Below are 17,101 nucleotides of genomic sequence, written 5' to 3' on the forward strand. Positions count from 1 at the left end.
TTAAAATCTGAAGATAGGCTCTTATTTTTATTTATCTTGTTATTTTATACAGGAGAAGTGCCAAGATTATCATAAGCCTTAAGGAAATCTTGAGAGGCAGTACAATCTGCTGATTCACAGACTCCTCCATGTCCTAGAAGAATGACCTTGGGCAATGGCCTTAGTTTGGGAATAATAGGTAGAAGGATTAAATAAGTTAATATGTTTATAGGGCAGAAGTAGTCCATGACACATAGTATATGCTAATAAATGTTAGCTACTTTATCATTTAAAAGAAATCAGAAGGAAAAAAATAAAAGAAATCAGATGGCAAATATAGAAGAAATTCAGTCAGCATGATGATTCCTTTCCAATACAGAAAACGTCCAACTTTAGTAACCTTCCTTTATAAATAAGGATGCATTTTCCCAAAAAAGGAATATTCTCTTATGTCAAAATTCCTTTAAAAACAAGCTATGGGTAAAATAAAATTAGGACACATGTGTATTATTTTAGGCTGAGAAATCAAAAGAGCAGCTCTAGTTGATCTACAGATCTGTGAGTAGGCAAAATAAAGCTCATTGTTATATACTGCTGAATTTTGGAGTGGTTTAAATATATCATTGTATCAGTAGCTGACTAATATACTAAATATCTGGTAGTCTAGAGCAGAGGTTGGCAGACTATGGCCAGTAGGGCAATTCTGGCCTATGGTCTATTTTTTTTTTTTTTTTTTTTTTTTTTTTTAGGTTCGTGAGCTGGGATGATTATTTTATTCTTAAAAGGCTGTTTAAAAATGAAAAAGAATAAAAATATGCAGCAAAGATCTCACAGGTCCTAGAAAGCTTAAAATTTTTACTCCCTGCCCCTTATAGAAACAGTTTGCTGATCCCTGATCTAGAATAAAAGGTAAGAAAAGGAGAAATTCTCACCATAGCCATGGAAAAGGAAGACATTTTTATGCCCACTACAACCCCATTTGGATGGGTGTCCCCAACTTGACTTTATATGCTGTTTAGTGAGTAAAAGATCATAGCACTTTTGGGGAAAGAAACTGTGTGTGGAGAGGGACAGGAGATTGTAGGGGGTGGATACCTTCAAACTTTTGTTTCTATAGTCCATTGACATAAACAACTGCTTACCTTCAGGAGAGAGCACTGTGTACATGGATAACTGGGGAAAAGCCTGACAAAAACTTCATAAATTAAAAAAAGACTTTATAAATTGTAAATAATTTCTGCAGGTCCTGTAGCAATTCACAGCCTGTTTGTCCCACCACATTTAGTTGAGAATGGTTTTTAAGTCCTTCCTAGCTCTTTTTCTTCCTGCTTAACTATTTATACATTTGCTATTCCTTGATCTACATTGATAGTACTGCTTATCACTGGGTGATGGAGTCCTGGGAAAACATGATGAAAAAACGTACTCTGTAGCAGATTATGTGCTTGGATGTGTATCTCGTGATATATATATATATATATATATATATATATATATATATATACACTTTGGTAGACACTCTTCAATGAGTAGGTAAAGGCAGTGAGAAGTGAAGAACCAGGGACATTTAATAAGCAGCATCACATTAAGAGAGCCACACAACATCTGTCAATGAAAAGCTACTGCCTATGCCCATGTTAGGTGGCAAAAAACTCTGTATTTACTACTATCCTGTTGGTGGAGAAAGATTCTGGAATGACATGGACCATTAATTCACAGTACTTACACAATATAGAACAATGTTATTTTTGCAGACAAAATTTGGATTCTAAGCTAACTTTGATATTTTCTTCTACCAAAATACTCTTATGTACAAGAATACAATTGAGATTTGCAATACTAGGTAGCTTATTTTAAAAATATAACTTACCTTGATTATATTTTATAACATATTCTTTTGTTTAGATGTCATTTGAAAAGAGCCTGAAATCAAATTTCTAATTGGGAAAGAGATTCAGCATTGATTATGTGTGTGCGTGTGTGTGTATACGTATATATATATGTTGTATCCAAGAAATCAGTGTTCTTTACAGAAGAGCTAAGGAATAGAGTTTTTCTGGATTAGACATATAATTGTCTGTTTATAGCAGCAATGTTCACAATAGCCACACTGGGAAGGAGCCTCAGTGTCCATCGAAAGATGAATGTATAAAGAAGATGTGGTATATGTATACAATGGAATATTACCCAGCCATTAGAAATGACGAATGCCCACCATTTGCTTTGACATGGATGGAACTGGAGGGTATTATGCTGAGTGAAGTAAGTCAATCGGAGAAGGACAATCGTATGGTTTCACTTATACAGGGCATATAAAAAATAGTGAAAGGGATTATAGGGGAAAGGAGAGAAAATGAGTGGGAAAAATCAGGGAGGGTGACAAAACATGAGAGACTCCTAACTCTGAGAAACGAACAAGGGGTAGTGGAAGGGGAGGTGGGCGGGAGGATGGGGTGACTGGGTGACAGGCATTGAGGGGGGTACTTGATGGGATGAGCACTGGGTGTTATACTATATGTTGGCAAATTGAACTCAGTAAAAAATATGTATATGTAAAAAAAGATAAGAAGCTTTTGCACAACAAAAGATACAGTCAACAAAACTAAAAGACAACCTACAGAATGGGAGAAGATATTTGCAAATGACGTATCAGATAAAGGGCTAGTATCCAAGATCTGTAAAGAACTTATTCAACGCAACAGCAAAGAAACAAACAATTCAATCATGAAATGGGCAAAAGACATGAACAGAAATCTCACAGAGGAAGACATACACATGGCCAACAAGCACAAGAGAAAATGCTCCTCATCCCTGGCCATCAGGGAAATACAAATCAAAACCACAATGAGATACCACCTCACACCAGTGAGAATGGGGAAAATTAACAAGGCAGGAAACCACAAATGTTGGAGAGGATGTGGAGAAAGGGGAACCCTCTTACACTGTTGGTGGGAATGTGAACTTGTGGAGCCACTCTGGAAAACTGTGTGGAGGTTCCTCAAAGAGTTAAAAATAAATCTGCCCTATGACCCAGCAATTGCACTGCTGGGGATTTACCCCAAAGATACAGATGCAGTGAAACGCAGGGACACCTGCACTCCAATGTTTATAGCAGCAATGTCCACAATAGCCAAACTGTGGAAGGAGCCTTGATGTCCATCGAAAGATGAATGGATAAAGAAGATGTGGTTTATGTATACAATGGAATATTCCTCAGCCATTAGAAATGACAAATACCCACCATTTGCTTCGATGTGGATGGAACTGGAGGGTATTATGCTGAGTGAAATAAGTCAATTGGAGAAGGACAAACATATTGTCTCATTAATTTGGGGAATATAAAAAATAGTGAAAGGGAATAAAGGGGAAAGGAGAAAAAAACGAGTGGGAAATATCAAGAAGGGAGACAGAACATGAGAGACTCCTAATTCTGGGAAACGAACTAGGGGTGGTGGAAGGGGAGGTAGGCGGGGGGTGGGGGTGACTGGGTGACAGGCACTGAGGGGGGCAGTTGATGGGATGAGCACTGGGTGGTATTCTATATGTTGGCAAATTGAACACCAATAAAAAATAAATTTATTAAAAAATAAATAAAAATAAAAAATACAAATACAAATACAAAAAGAAATATAACTGTCTACCTCTGTCTAGAAGGTCTCTCATTCGTGTTATTTTATACCTTATTCTAGCCTCTGCTGATACATTGATATTGACAGTAGAGCATTTGAGCCTTAAATTTGTTCTGAACTTTTAAAAAATCTGGAGCTATACACTTGCTATTCGGAATTGTGCTATACTTATTTTTTAAGAACAGAGGGAACCTGGAAAAGATGCATATTTTTTAAAACAGATACTGTGTGAAGATAATAATCTTAAGAGTAAAAGTATGTGTTTTGTCAGGTTGAAGCTGATGGCATTTATGAAAAGTTTTTTTTTTAAGATTTTATTTACTTATTTATGAGAGACGGGGTGGGGGGGAGGGTGGCAAAGACACAGGCCCAGGGAGAAGTAGGATCACCGCAAGCAGCCTGATGTGGGACTCGATCCTGGATCCTAGGATCATGCCCTGGGCCAAAAGCAGAGGCTCAACCACTGAGCCACCCAGACATTCCTATGAAAAGTTTTGAATCTTGTTCTAGATTTGCCTCTGTAGCTTTAATTAGCTCAGTTAAGTCAGCTCACACTTATTTTCTTGTTAGATCTAACTCAGGCGTTTGTGAAATGATATGAATGATACCAAAGAAGGCTCCATTCACCCAAAATATCTAATCAACTAAGTACTTGACATGGACATAATATTTGGGAGAAAGGAAAAAGCCTTTTTGAAGGAATGGAGACAACCCAAAGATAAATCTTCTTCAGTTTCTCAATTTTGACTGGGGTCAATTTCAGGGATAATGAGGAGTAAACATAAAAACTTACCTTGAAACTTCCTCTGTGGAGAATAAGGTATTTTTTGTGAGATGGCTTGAGTTCTGTGGGAAGAAAGCACATTAGGTCAGGAGGAAGATTCTCAATATTTGAACATCTTTGACATAAGGATGGATAGTTTTTTGTCCTGGGAGGATAGGTGGAAGCCTTCCCAAAAGGTAAGGAAGTAGGTTTTTGGTAAGTTTCAAATGGTCATTCTGCCCGTGCAACCTCTTGATGAATTATAATGAAGACATGATGTTTGGGCTCATAAAGGACTCCATGAAATCACAATTTTCAATGACAATAAAACACAATTTTTAATGACTGTAAACCATTCAATATATACTTGATTGACTTCCAGGCCTTTCATGTTTTAATCCACCTTCCCCTCTGCACTCTCCATGCAATTTCCTGACATCCTATCTCATCCTATCATATCCCATTCCTTTTCATCCCATTCCATTCCATTTCATTCTACCACTTTTCACAATTAACTATTAAATATCTACTCTGTATAAAGCATTGTTAGGTGCTCTGAGATGGAAAATGAATTCGGCATTGTAACAACCTTCAAGGAGCATAGAATCCCATTGGAGAAACCAACTCATTCATATGAAAAAGAGTGGTAGATGATAGGAAACCACGTGCCACTAAGTGACTAATTGTAAACACACATTCAGTATTTAAGAGAGGGGGAAATGTAGGCTTAGTTGATCTGAGATGGCTTCAGAAAGAGATCATAACATTTGTATCTTTGGGGTAAATACCTGGTAGAGCAATTGCTGGGTTATAGGGTAGCTCTATTTTTAACTCTAGATTGAATTTTAAATAGGCTCTCAAGGCCAGAAGGAAAACCAAATACTTGTCATCAGACAGCCTGCAATACCTATAGATTTGGATTGATTTTTCTCTTCTCAAGATCCCCAAAATATCCTGAGGTTCCTGAACCTGCCAGAAAGTGACCTTCTTTATTCACCTGAAAAGATTGCTCAGAAACCTGGAAGCAAGATATCAAGCTATTTTTCCCAATGGGGTTTATTGGCTCTGTATGGTCAACCTTAGTTCCTTAAAGCTCTTTGGACATATCTGAGTCTATGCATGTCTCACAAATATGACATTCCAGTTAAAGCCTTGGTAATATAACCAATGTTTCCAATTGTGTCCTCTTAAAAGGAGAACAGACTCTTAATGAACTTATGCAAATAAATACATTGCCATGAAAACATAAGAACATGCACTGAGAGTTTCTGAATTCTGGAGGGGTGAGGTAAGGAGAAAAAGAAATGTTCAACTGAGTGGCGCCTGAGTTTTGAACTGCTTTGCTGCGTGTGGGGTATGCGTCCTCTGCGTGGTCGCCTGGATGCAGCTCGCCATGGCCATACCCTCCCTTGAGGAGCTTGACTCCTTCAAGTACAGCGACCTGCAGAACTTGGCCAAGAGTCTCGGCCTCCGGGCTAACCTGAGGGCAGACAAGTTGTTAAAAGCCTTGAAAGCCTACCTTAAAGACGAAGCAAAAAAAAAGAAAATGAGAGTCAAAATGGAAGCCAAACTTCTGCATCCTCCTGGGATGAGACGGAGATGCAGATGAGCAGCCAGGAACAAGCTAAGAGGGAGCCAGTTGGCCACATCACCAAAACAAGGAGAAGGTACAAGAACCCGGACTCCCAGGATCATTCAGAGATAAAAATAAATGATCACACTGAATTCCAGAATCCAGAGAAGCAGGAAAACCAGGATCTCAGAACTGTTGGAGGAGTTCCTCCACCACTAGATGAGAACCAAGGAGAGGAGAATGCAGTTTCCACAGGAAAAAGAAGAATAAATGGTAATGAAGATTCAAAAGTACCTGCAGAAAGAAAGAAGCCTCTCTGCGCAGATGGGTTTTCCAAACCTGGAAAAAGTAAAAGAACTATAAGTGCTAGTCCAAACTTTAAGAAGCTTCATGAGGCTCGTTTTAAGGAAATGGAGTCCATTGATCAATATATTGAAAGGAAAAAAGAAACATTTTGAAGAATACAACTCATTTAATGAACTGAAGAAGCAGCTGGTCACCAAAGAAGTGGTGGTGACTCCAGTTCCTCTCTGGGGAAGGCTCCCTGAGGCTCGAACTCCCTCCAGCCAGCGCCACTTGCAGGGCCTGCCCCTGGGCCCTACAGGCCAGATCACCTTGTGTGGGAAGGGGTCCTCCAAGCATTCCATTCTATTGGCAACTAAGATGAATGTCAGGTTTTCAGCTGCTACCAAAGATAATGAACATAAGCGTTCACTGACCAAGACTGCAGCCAGAAAGTCTCCACATGTGACCGTATGTGGGAGTACTCCAAAAGGCCAGGCTATGCTCGGGACATGCAAGTTAAAGACCGCAAAGGGGAATTCTGCTTCTGTTGTTATTCCATTCAAGTTGACAACTGAGGCAGCACAGACTCCAGTCTCCAACAAGAAACCGGTGTTTGATCTCAAAGCCAGTCTGTCTCGTCCCCTCAACTATGAGCCACACAAAGGCAAACTGAAACCATGGGGTCAACCTAAGGAAAATAGTTCTCTTAAGCAACATGCCAACAGAGTTAGATTCCACAAGAAAACTTACAAACAACCTCCTCTCCAGACTCAGGAGGAACAACGGAAGCAACATGAACAAAGACGAAAGGAGAAGAAAGCAAAGATTTTGGGAGCTCGAAGAGGCCTCATTATGGCTGAAGATTAATTTTTTAGCATCCTGTAAATATTACTTCATTTTGAACCCTTTCTTTAATGTAAATATTTTTCTGTCTTCCTCACTTGAGTCAAGACTTCCTTCTGCTGTTTGTTGTTCACTATCTATGTAGTGTTGGGGGTTCTTCACAGGCTGCATCTCTGAAAAGACCTTATTAACCTTAATGCTCACAAATTCTTTGAAATGGTTTTTACCTAAGTGTCTGTACAATTCAGTTTTCTGAGACTCATCCTATATATAACCTTGACTTAGATTTTTAATGTCTAGTTTCCTCTGCTGACAGAACTGGAATCCTCTTCTAGACAGAAGCATTGACCTGATGGTAGGTAATTCTACAAGCCTTAGTAGAACTTGGACCAATAAAAAGCTGAGAAGGCCACCTCTTCTTCCTCTAGAGAACCACGTAGTCTTACTGAAATGGGGAGCCATACACGTTGGTACTGGCATATTCTACCCGTGTGACGTGGTTTATTACCTATGCAGGTCTGCTCAGATCACCTGATGTAATCGCCATTTATCACTCAATATATTCTTAAAAACTCCATAGCTCATTCTAGCCTTACTTATTTAAAAATATCCATGCCTATATTGAAACCTGAGGGTTGCTGATTCAAGGGTCAGTATACTCTGTCAGTTAGATGTTACTCATTTTATGGGAAAGACCAGAGTTGTTCAGCATCATAGCCACATTTGTTGCCCCTAAGTGGAGCTTCTGGGCTTTGTACTGATGAAGATTTTCATAAATGTTTTCTCATGATGGTAGATTCTTTGCAAATAAATTGACTTCCAGATTGAGTTGAGCAAAAAAAAAAAAAAAGAAAGAAATGTTCAACTTTTTCACAAAGGTATATTTTATCAAATTGCTGTAACTCAGTTAGCTTAAGAAAAAATTCTCTTAAATCTAGAAAAATAAATTATTTAAAAAATCAGCAATCTTTGATACAAAAATTTTATAAAAATTATAACCATCTTTCTCAGTTTATTTAGTCCCATGTTATTACTTCTTGTTTTGCTTGAATTCAGTTTTACTATTAGTTCTGGAGACTCTTACCCAGTTCATTTTTCTGATCTTAAGGTTATCAGAAACCTGTATTTTTCAAGTCTTCTCCATAAATCTCTCTGAAGATGAAAGACATTTGTAAGAGGTTTTGGTAGAGGCATCTGAGTAAAAGTGTAACTGTATATGATAAAAGACTTTAAAACTGACATAGTTAAAGATCTGATTAGAGTTTATTATTATGGTATTAACAAGGAAATTTAGTTGTTTTAATGATATACAACACTTTAAGATAATAACATATTAGAACATCAGATTTCTAGAACTTTTATACAATTTCAGAATACTTAATTTAAGTTTTTATTAAGTTTTCAATTTTAATTCCAGTATTGTTTACATACAGTGTTATATCAATTTCAGGTGTACGATATAGTGATTCAACAATTCTACATATCTTTACTCAGTGCTCATCATGATAAGTGTACCATTAATTCCCTACACCTATTTTACCTATTCCCCCACTATCAATTTTCTCTCTAATATGCTTTGTTTGTAACAAGTATCTTCAGTTAAAGTTATTATTTTTTTAAATAAGAACATTTTTACCTGAAGCATGCTTCAAAATACATGTTTTCTAAAAGATATATATGTTAAACATTCCATCCAAGAAAAATAGAATACATATTTTCTTCAAGTACACACTGAGAATCCCCCAGTTAAATCGTATAAAAAGAGGCATTACGGGATCCCTGAATGGCTCAGCGGGTTTAGCACCTGCCTTTGGCCTGGGGTGTGAACCTGGAGTCCCAGGATCCAGTCTCACATCAGGCTTCCTGCACGGAGCCTGCTTCTCCCTCTGCCTGTGTCCCTACCTCTCACGCTCTCTCTGTGTCTCTCATGAATAAATAAATAAAATCTTTTTTAAAAAAAGACATATTACAAAATTACAAATTTAAGAAGAATTAAATCATACCAAGTATATTTTTCAGCCACAATGGTATAAAACTAAAGATCAACAATAAAGCAAAGCTGGAAAATCTACAATGTAAGTATTAAATATTTAATACGTAAATATTCAACAACACACTACTGCACAAGCCATGGGCCAAATAAATCAAACAGCAAATCAAAATAAAATATGTCTTAAAACAAAAGAAAAAACCCTACAACATTCCACAACTTATGAGATACAGCAAAAGCAGATGTCAGAGTCAAATTTATGCTATAAATGCTTGTATTAAGAAAAAAAGTTCAAATAAACAATTTTACACCACAAGGAACTAAAAATATAAAAAACTTAGCTGAATTTAGTAGAGGAAGGAAAGAACAAAGAAAAATCAAATAAATAAAGACCAGAATAAACAATAACAACATTGAAAACAATGATCAGTTTTAAAAAATGCAAAAAAACCACAATATTGACAGTCCTTTAACTACATTAAGAAAAGAAAGAAGACCCAGAAACCAAAATGAGAAATGGAAGGGAAAACAGTACAACAGATAACCAAAGAAATAGTGTAAAAACAGGTTATTATAAACAATTATATACTAGCAAATCAAATAACTTGGGAGAAAAACAGATTAATTCCTAAAAATGCACAAGTTACCACAATTGAATCATGAATCTTGAATCCAAGAAATAGGAAGCTGTATTAGACCAATAACAAGAATGAAAGTTGAATTAGGAATCAAAAAATCTCCCATCACAGAAAAGCCCAGAACCACATGGTTTCATTGGTGAATTCTACCAAACATTAAAAAAAAATAATGACAAGCTTAATCAAAATCTTACAAATAATGGAATAGAGGGAACACATTTAAAATCATCCCATCAGGCCAGTACTATCCTGATATCAAAGCAGTATAAAAACAATATAGGAACAAAAAAGTCTAGTTTGTCCAATAGAAATATTGCTACTCTGACTTTCTTTTAGCATCCATCTGCATGATAAATGTTTCTCCACCTCCTTACTTTCAATCTGCAGGTGTCTTTAGGTCTAAGTGAGTCTAAAGACCTAAATGAGTCTTGGGGCAACTGGATGGCTCATTTGGGTAGGTGTCTGACTCTTGATTTCAGCTCAGGTCATGATATCAGAGTTGTGAGATCAAGCCCTGTGTCAGGCTCCATGCTGGCTGGCATAGGGCCTGCTTAAGAGTCTGTCTGCCCTTCTAAAAAATTTTTTAAATTTAAATATTTTTAAAAATAAAATGAGTCTTTTGTAGGCAGCACATAGATGGGTCTTGTTTGTTTTGTTTTTTATCCATTTTATCCATTCGTTCAGTTATATCTATGTCATTACATGCTTTGTCATTGTTTTTGGAGATTTTCTCTGATCCTTTCTTGTCTTTGTCAATTTTGGTCTCTCTTTTGCACTCCAAGTGTCCCCTTTAATATTTCTTGCAAATATTTTAGTTTAGTTTTAGTTTTCACAGACTCTTTTTGTTTTTGTTTATCTGTAACTCTTTATCTCTCCTTTTTTTCTGAATGATAGCCTTGCTAGATAGAGTATACTTGGCTGCAGATTTTTCCCAGTCAGCACTTTGAATAAATATTTCATGTCATTCCTTTCTGTTTTGCCAAGTTTCTGTTGAGAAATCTCTAGCTAGCCTTATGGATTTTCCCTTACAAGTTAAAGACTTCTTTTGTTTTGTTACTTTTAGGATTTTTCCTTTATCACTATATTTTGCAAATTTAATTACAATATGCCTTGGTGTTGGCCTGCTTTGCTTGATTTTCATGGACGTTCCCTGTGCCTCCTGGATTTAGATGTCTATTTCCATCCCCAAATTAGGGAAGTTTTCTGCTATTTTTTCTTGAAATAAATTTCGCGTATACTTTTTTCTTTCTTCTTCCAGGATTCCTATAATATGAATGTTATTATGTTTGATGTAGTCACTGAGTTCCCTAAGTCTGTTTCATGAGTCACATGATTCTTCTTTCTCTCTTTTTTTCAGCCTCATTGTTTTCCATTATTTTGTCTTCTAGGTCACTAATTCATTCCTCTGCTTCCTCCAGCCTGTTATTCATTGCAATAAGCCTGTTTCTAATCTCCTATATTTCACTCTTCATCTCTGATTGATTCTTTTTTAACTTTTTCATCTCTATGGTAAGGGTCTCATGTCTTCCATTTTTTTCTCAAGCTCAGTGAGTATCCTTAGGTTTGTTGCTTTATATTCTCCATCAGGTATGTTACTTATAACTATTTTGCTTAGATCTATGGCCATGGTATTATCTTGTTCTTTCATTTTGAATAAATTTCTCCATTTCAGCATTTTGTCTAAGTCTCTGCCTTCTTCTCTGTGTTAGGAAAGTCTGTTATGTCTCCTGCTGGTGAAAGTAATGGCCTTATGAAGAAGAGGTTGAGTAGTGCCCAGAGCCTGAAACTTTAGGGAGTGTCTCCAGTGTATGCTGTATGCACTCTGCTGTTGTGTTTTGGCTGCTCTGTCCTTCAGACCATTTGTCTGGAGCAGCTCTCCTTGCTTGCTGTGGCCAGTGTTTGGTCCCTGGCCTGAATGTGGCAAGTTATAACTAGATGTGCTCTGGTCTGCTTGGGAAATGAAACCTATTACCAACTACAGAACTGAGGTCCTGAAGAACTCTCTGGTTCAGGAGATGTGGTGCAGACAGGGTTTTGTGCTGGTCTTCTTGGGGAGGGGCCTGCCATGCAGGAACTGTGTAGTAAGCTTAATTGAGAAGGGCAGTCCTGCCAGAGTGCCAAGGAGGGGGCTTGGCATAAGCAAGTTGGGCAGATAGTGTCTGCACTGACCTGCTTCCTTTAGGTGACTCTGTGTTTATGCTAAGGGGCAGGGGAGGGAATTGGTGCCAACCAGCTCCCTTATTCTCCAAGAGATGTCTCCCTGAATGCTGCCTCTCAGGGAAGTGCTCCTAGAATAGCAAATAATCTCCCTGTGTGTGCCCCAGGCATTTTTAGATCACTCTTTCCATGCTATTTGTCCCCAGATAGAACACTATTTTAATAACATATATATATATACCCAAATATAACTTAAGAGAGTTTAGAATCGCTTATTTAACAATGCTTTCCATGTAATTTAACATAACAAATAAGCCTAATTAAATTTCTCACAACAATTTTGAAGTATTCCAGGAGCTTCCTAGAAATACCTCAGTTAGGTTTTAGTCAAAAGATTTCATTTTGAAATCTGATTTGGGAAAATATGTAAAAAAACTATTAGAAAGTTTGAACATTTGATTAAATTTGATCCCAGATCATTATGAAACAATAACTATTTAACCAGAGTGACAGATTTTAAAAGCAAATATAGAAGGTTATGTAGTTGTGAACAAAGCTTAGCTCTTTAAATATTAAGAAGACTCAGTTTTCTTGAATAACCAAAGATTGATAAAGACAAAACATGGAATTTTTGTTTTCTACACAGGTTACATTAAATGTAAAGAAAAACCTTGTTTATAGTTTTTTATTGAGAGCAGACCAAGAACCTTAGAAACTTTTGTTTTTTAACAGAGAGAAAAACCAAATTCTAATTTTGTGCCAGTATGCTTTTGATATTAAAACTCATTTTAAATAAATTTATTCTAATCTTAGCCACAACCAAACACACATAAAATTCCTTAGTTCTTTTTTTTAATGAACCTTTTGCAACTTTTTTTTTTATATTCAGATTTTATCCCTAGTTCTCCCTCTTTGAATAACCAATCTCCCTTTAGGACAATTTTTTTCCTTAACAAAAGTGTATTTCTATTTCTAATATGTTTCTTATCAAAACCACATATCTTACTTTCCTTGTATGCAGAGTTGTGTCCCTTATAATTTCTAGTAGCCTTAATTACATTTATTAGAATTATTAATTAATTCTTAATTTTCTTGTGTAAAAACTAAATAGTAAGCAGTTGTGATCTGTCTGTTACAACAGAATTTTTTAGATTGGCAAATTTATGAGTATATTTCATAAATTTAATAATTTTTTTTATTTTATATTATTTTTTATTACTCTTTTGGAAGCTAGATGAAGTTAATTCTATATAATATCTTATTTTTAATTTAACATTCATATCAAATAATTTTCCATGCTGCCAACTTCACAATGACTAATTTAACAATGCAAAATAATTAAAGGTATATTCCATGTTTATTTATATTTGTATTCCTTTTTTAATTTATAAATGACACTATAATACCTATAGAAGCTTTGATATTTTGAGACTTTTTAATAAGCAGAGTATCATACTATTATTTTATTTTGTTTTAATAAGATTTTTAGTGAGATTCAATTTGACATATATTTATAAAGAAGAGCTGTGACTTCCCTATTATTACCAAAGTGTAGATTTGAGCAAGGTACTGAACCTCCCTTAGTTTCAGTCTCTTTACCAATTACATGGAAACACGTTTTTACTTCACGTGGATTTTGTGAAGCTTAGACTCTGTGCAGACCCCAACATCTAGAGGCTAATTCATCTCCTTCTCAACTTTCTCCTCTCCACTTAGAGTGTGTTCTTTTTGAAAATTGGCTGATCATAGAGAAATGCTTTACTTACTTTATTACTATTTATCTACTTTATTATTTTGCTTATTATAATTATATTAATCATGTCACAGCTGCAGTAATTGTTTTTCAATGTTAAGCTTTTTGTTTATGTTAAATGTAGACTGAAATACATATTTTTTAAGGAGGCATTCATTTGAAAGGTTTGATAAAAATTTGCTTTACCTTTCTTCTTAATTTTTGCAGGCTTAAAAATATAATTCTTCAATCATTAAAAAATATAAATTTATAATTTCAAGGTAAGAATTTAAGTGGTTCTGAATGGGTTGTTTTTTTGTTTTTGCTTTTTGGGGTTTTTTTGCCACTTGGTTAACAAATATTTCAGAGAAGTTACTAAGTAAGGATTCTCTTCTCCATTAATTTATGACTCTCTAAGTGATTCTAGTTTTGCTGTTGTTGTTATTCCATCTCTTTCATCGTCCACCAATACCAACCGTGGCACTGTAAAAAGACTAACCTTGCCTAACCAATACTGAGAACATTTTTTAGTGGTTTCTGTAATGGGTTTTATACACTATTGATTCATTTTGTATGTATCAGTGAAGGATAAACACATAACAATAGACATAACAATGGCAAACTGACAGGAATTTTGGAAGAACATTCCTCAGGGATTACATGAAAGTTTTACATTACCAATGCCCCTAAGGCTGGCTCAGAGCTGGTCTTCCATAATAATAAGCTGATATTTGTTGAGGGCTTACTATGAATGGGCCAAATATTACTCTAAATGCTGCACATGTATTATCATTTTTCCCTTAATGTAATCTTTAAATTATCTCCTAATGACCTATGAATTTGCTCAAAGAGCCAAAGGACACTATGGACAAAGAACCAAAGGAAACCAGGAGAACAATGTCTCAAAAAATAGACAATGTGAATAAAGAAAAAATATAAAAAAGAATCAAGTAGAAATTCTGGAGCTGAAACGTATAATAACTAAAATGTCCTATGAGTAAATTGATGCACAGAGAGCCAAGTTTACATATCTGGTAGGACATAGAGCCAGAATTTGACCCTGCATAAGGTTCATGGTCTATCTGTCCTGTCAACCTGACTGTACATAAGAGCCCACTGGTTACATCACCTGCTGGGAAAATTGGACATCCACATGCAGAAGAATGAAACTAGACCACTCTCTTGCACCATACACAAAGATAAACTCAAAATGGATGAAAGATCTAAATGTGAGACAAGATTCCATCAAAATCCTAGAGGAGAACACAGGCAACACCCTTTTTGAACTCGGCCACAGTAACTTCTTGCAAGATACATCCACGAAGGCAAAAGAAACAAAAGCAAAAATGAACTATTGGGACTTCATCAAGACAAGAAGCTTTTGCACAGCAAAGGATACAGTCAACAAAACTCAAAGACAACCTACAGAATGGGAGAAGATATTTGCAAAAGACATATCAGATAAAGGGCTAGTTTCCAAGATCTATAAAGAACTTATTAAACTCAACACCAAAGAAACAAACAATCCAATCATGAAATGGGCAAAAGACATGAACAGAAATCTCACAGAGGAAGACATAGACATGGCCAACATGCACATGAGAAAATGCTCTGCATCACTTGCCATCAGGGAAATACAAATCAAAACCACAATGAGATACCACCTCACACCAGTGAGAATGGGGAAAATTAACAAGGCAGGAAACAACAAATGTTGGCGAGGATGCGGAGAAAAGGGAACCCTCATACACTGTTGGTGGGAATGTGAACTGGTGCAGCCACTCTGGAAAACTGTGTGGAGGTTCCTCAAAGAGTTAAAAATAGACCTGCCCTACGACCCAGCAATTGCACTGCTGGGGATTTACCCCAAAGATACAGATGCAGTGAAACGCCGGGACACCTGCACCCCGATGTTTATAGCAGCAATGGCCACGATAGCCAAACTGTGGAAGGAGCCTCGGTGTCCAACGAAAGATGAATGGATAAAGAAGATGTGGTTTATGTATACAATGGAATATTACTCAGCTATTAGAAATGACAAATACCCACCATTTGCTTCAACGTGGATGGAACTGGAGGGTATTATGCTGAGTGAAGTAAGTCAGTCGGAGAAGGACAAACATTATATGTTCTCATTCATTTGGGGAATATAAATAATAGTGAAAGGGAATATAAGGGAAGGGAGAAGAAATGTGTGGGAAATATCAGAAAGGGAGACAGAACGTAAAGACTGCTAACTCTGGGAAACGAACTAGGGGTGGTAGAAGGGGAGGAGGGCGGGGGGTGGGAGTGAATGGGTGACGGGCACTGGGGGTTATTCTGTATGTTAGTAAATTGAACACCAATAAAAAATTTTAAAAAAAAAAGAAGAAAGACCCATTAGTTACAATGTTACCATCCAGAGTTTAGCACTGTTAAAAGTCTTATCAATTTTTTCAGTAATATTTATATACATGCAGTATTTTCAAAATCTGCTTTATATAAAAGTTGATATCCTTATTTTCTCATTTAAGTTTACATCATTTGGTTTTTCTTTTATGCATTTTCCTAATTGAGGTTGACAAAATTTATAAAGAGGCTTGTATATGCTTTATATGTATATCTTGCTCCATAGTTCTATTTTTTGAATGATAAATTTGTTGAATTGGAATATGTTTAGGTGAATGAATCTAAGTTTTCAGTGCACAGGCACACAATGTCTAGTGACTTTTCAGAATATTCTTAAAATAACCAAAAGTAGTGTCTTGAGAGATTTGCTGCCCTATATTTTGCTAATATTGAGTTGTAAAATCTTTTAGAAATATCATGACATTTTAGGGAAATTGATATCTTTTTCTTTTTTTTTTAATTTTTATTTATTTATGATAGTCACACAGAGAGAGAGAGAGAGAGAGGCAGAGACACAGGCAGAGGGAGAAGCAGGCTCCATGCACCGGGAGCCCGACGTGGGACTCGATCCTGGGTCTCCAGGATCGTGCCCTGGGCCAAAGGCAGGCGCTAAACCGCTGCACCACCCAGGGATCCCGATATCTTTTTCTTATACTAAATATCATGTTTCTATTTGTAATCTGCTTAAATCTTTTTCCATATCTTAAATAACTATTAGAATTATTCATGTGGATGACACTCTAAAGGAGTCTTCTTAGTGTAAACTTCTACTTTTGGGATAAATTTAATAATTTAAATAATAAATTTATCTTTGGTTTCTTTATAAAAAGACCAAAATAGATAAACATATACTCAGCACTGAGTTTTAATAACTTTATCTTTTTTAGAAAATGAGTTAGGTATTTAATGAATTCAACCCAATTTATCATTTAATTTAGCAAAACTTTAAGGTTTCAGGTTATCAGAAAGATTTGGAGAAACTATTTTAAAAGTAAACTTTCAATCTTATTTATATCTATTTTATTTGTTCTTAACAATTTTGCTTAGATTACCCGTAAAAACTTCAACAGACATCATCAAAGTCATCCTTTCAAGCTATTATTATTATTTTAAATTATTTGTTA

The 17,101-nt window shown here is 35.9% G+C and overlaps 1 long non-coding RNA gene and 1 pseudogene across 1 annotated transcript in view; one reads left to right on the forward strand and one right to left on the reverse strand.

Moving 5' to 3' along the window:
- Positions 1–17,101, reverse strand: part of LOC144308479 (uncharacterized) — a 42,644-nt gene that overhangs the window by 21,845 nt on the left and 3,698 nt on the right. Inside the window, exon 2 of the long non-coding RNA XR_013374951.1 lies at positions 4,402–4,454. This is a non-coding gene — a long non-coding RNA (uncharacterized LOC144308479). The remainder of the gene's footprint in view (positions 1–4,401; positions 4,455–17,101) is intronic.
- LOC144307600 (nucleolar and spindle-associated protein 1 pseudogene) lies at positions 5,694–7,645 on the forward strand (annotated as a pseudogene).

The sequence above is a fragment of the Canis aureus genome, chromosome X, assembly GCF_053574225.1.
Source record: "Canis aureus isolate CA01 chromosome X, VMU_Caureus_v.1.0, whole genome shotgun sequence".
Lineage (NCBI taxonomy): Eukaryota > Metazoa > Chordata > Mammalia > Carnivora > Canidae > Canis > Canis aureus.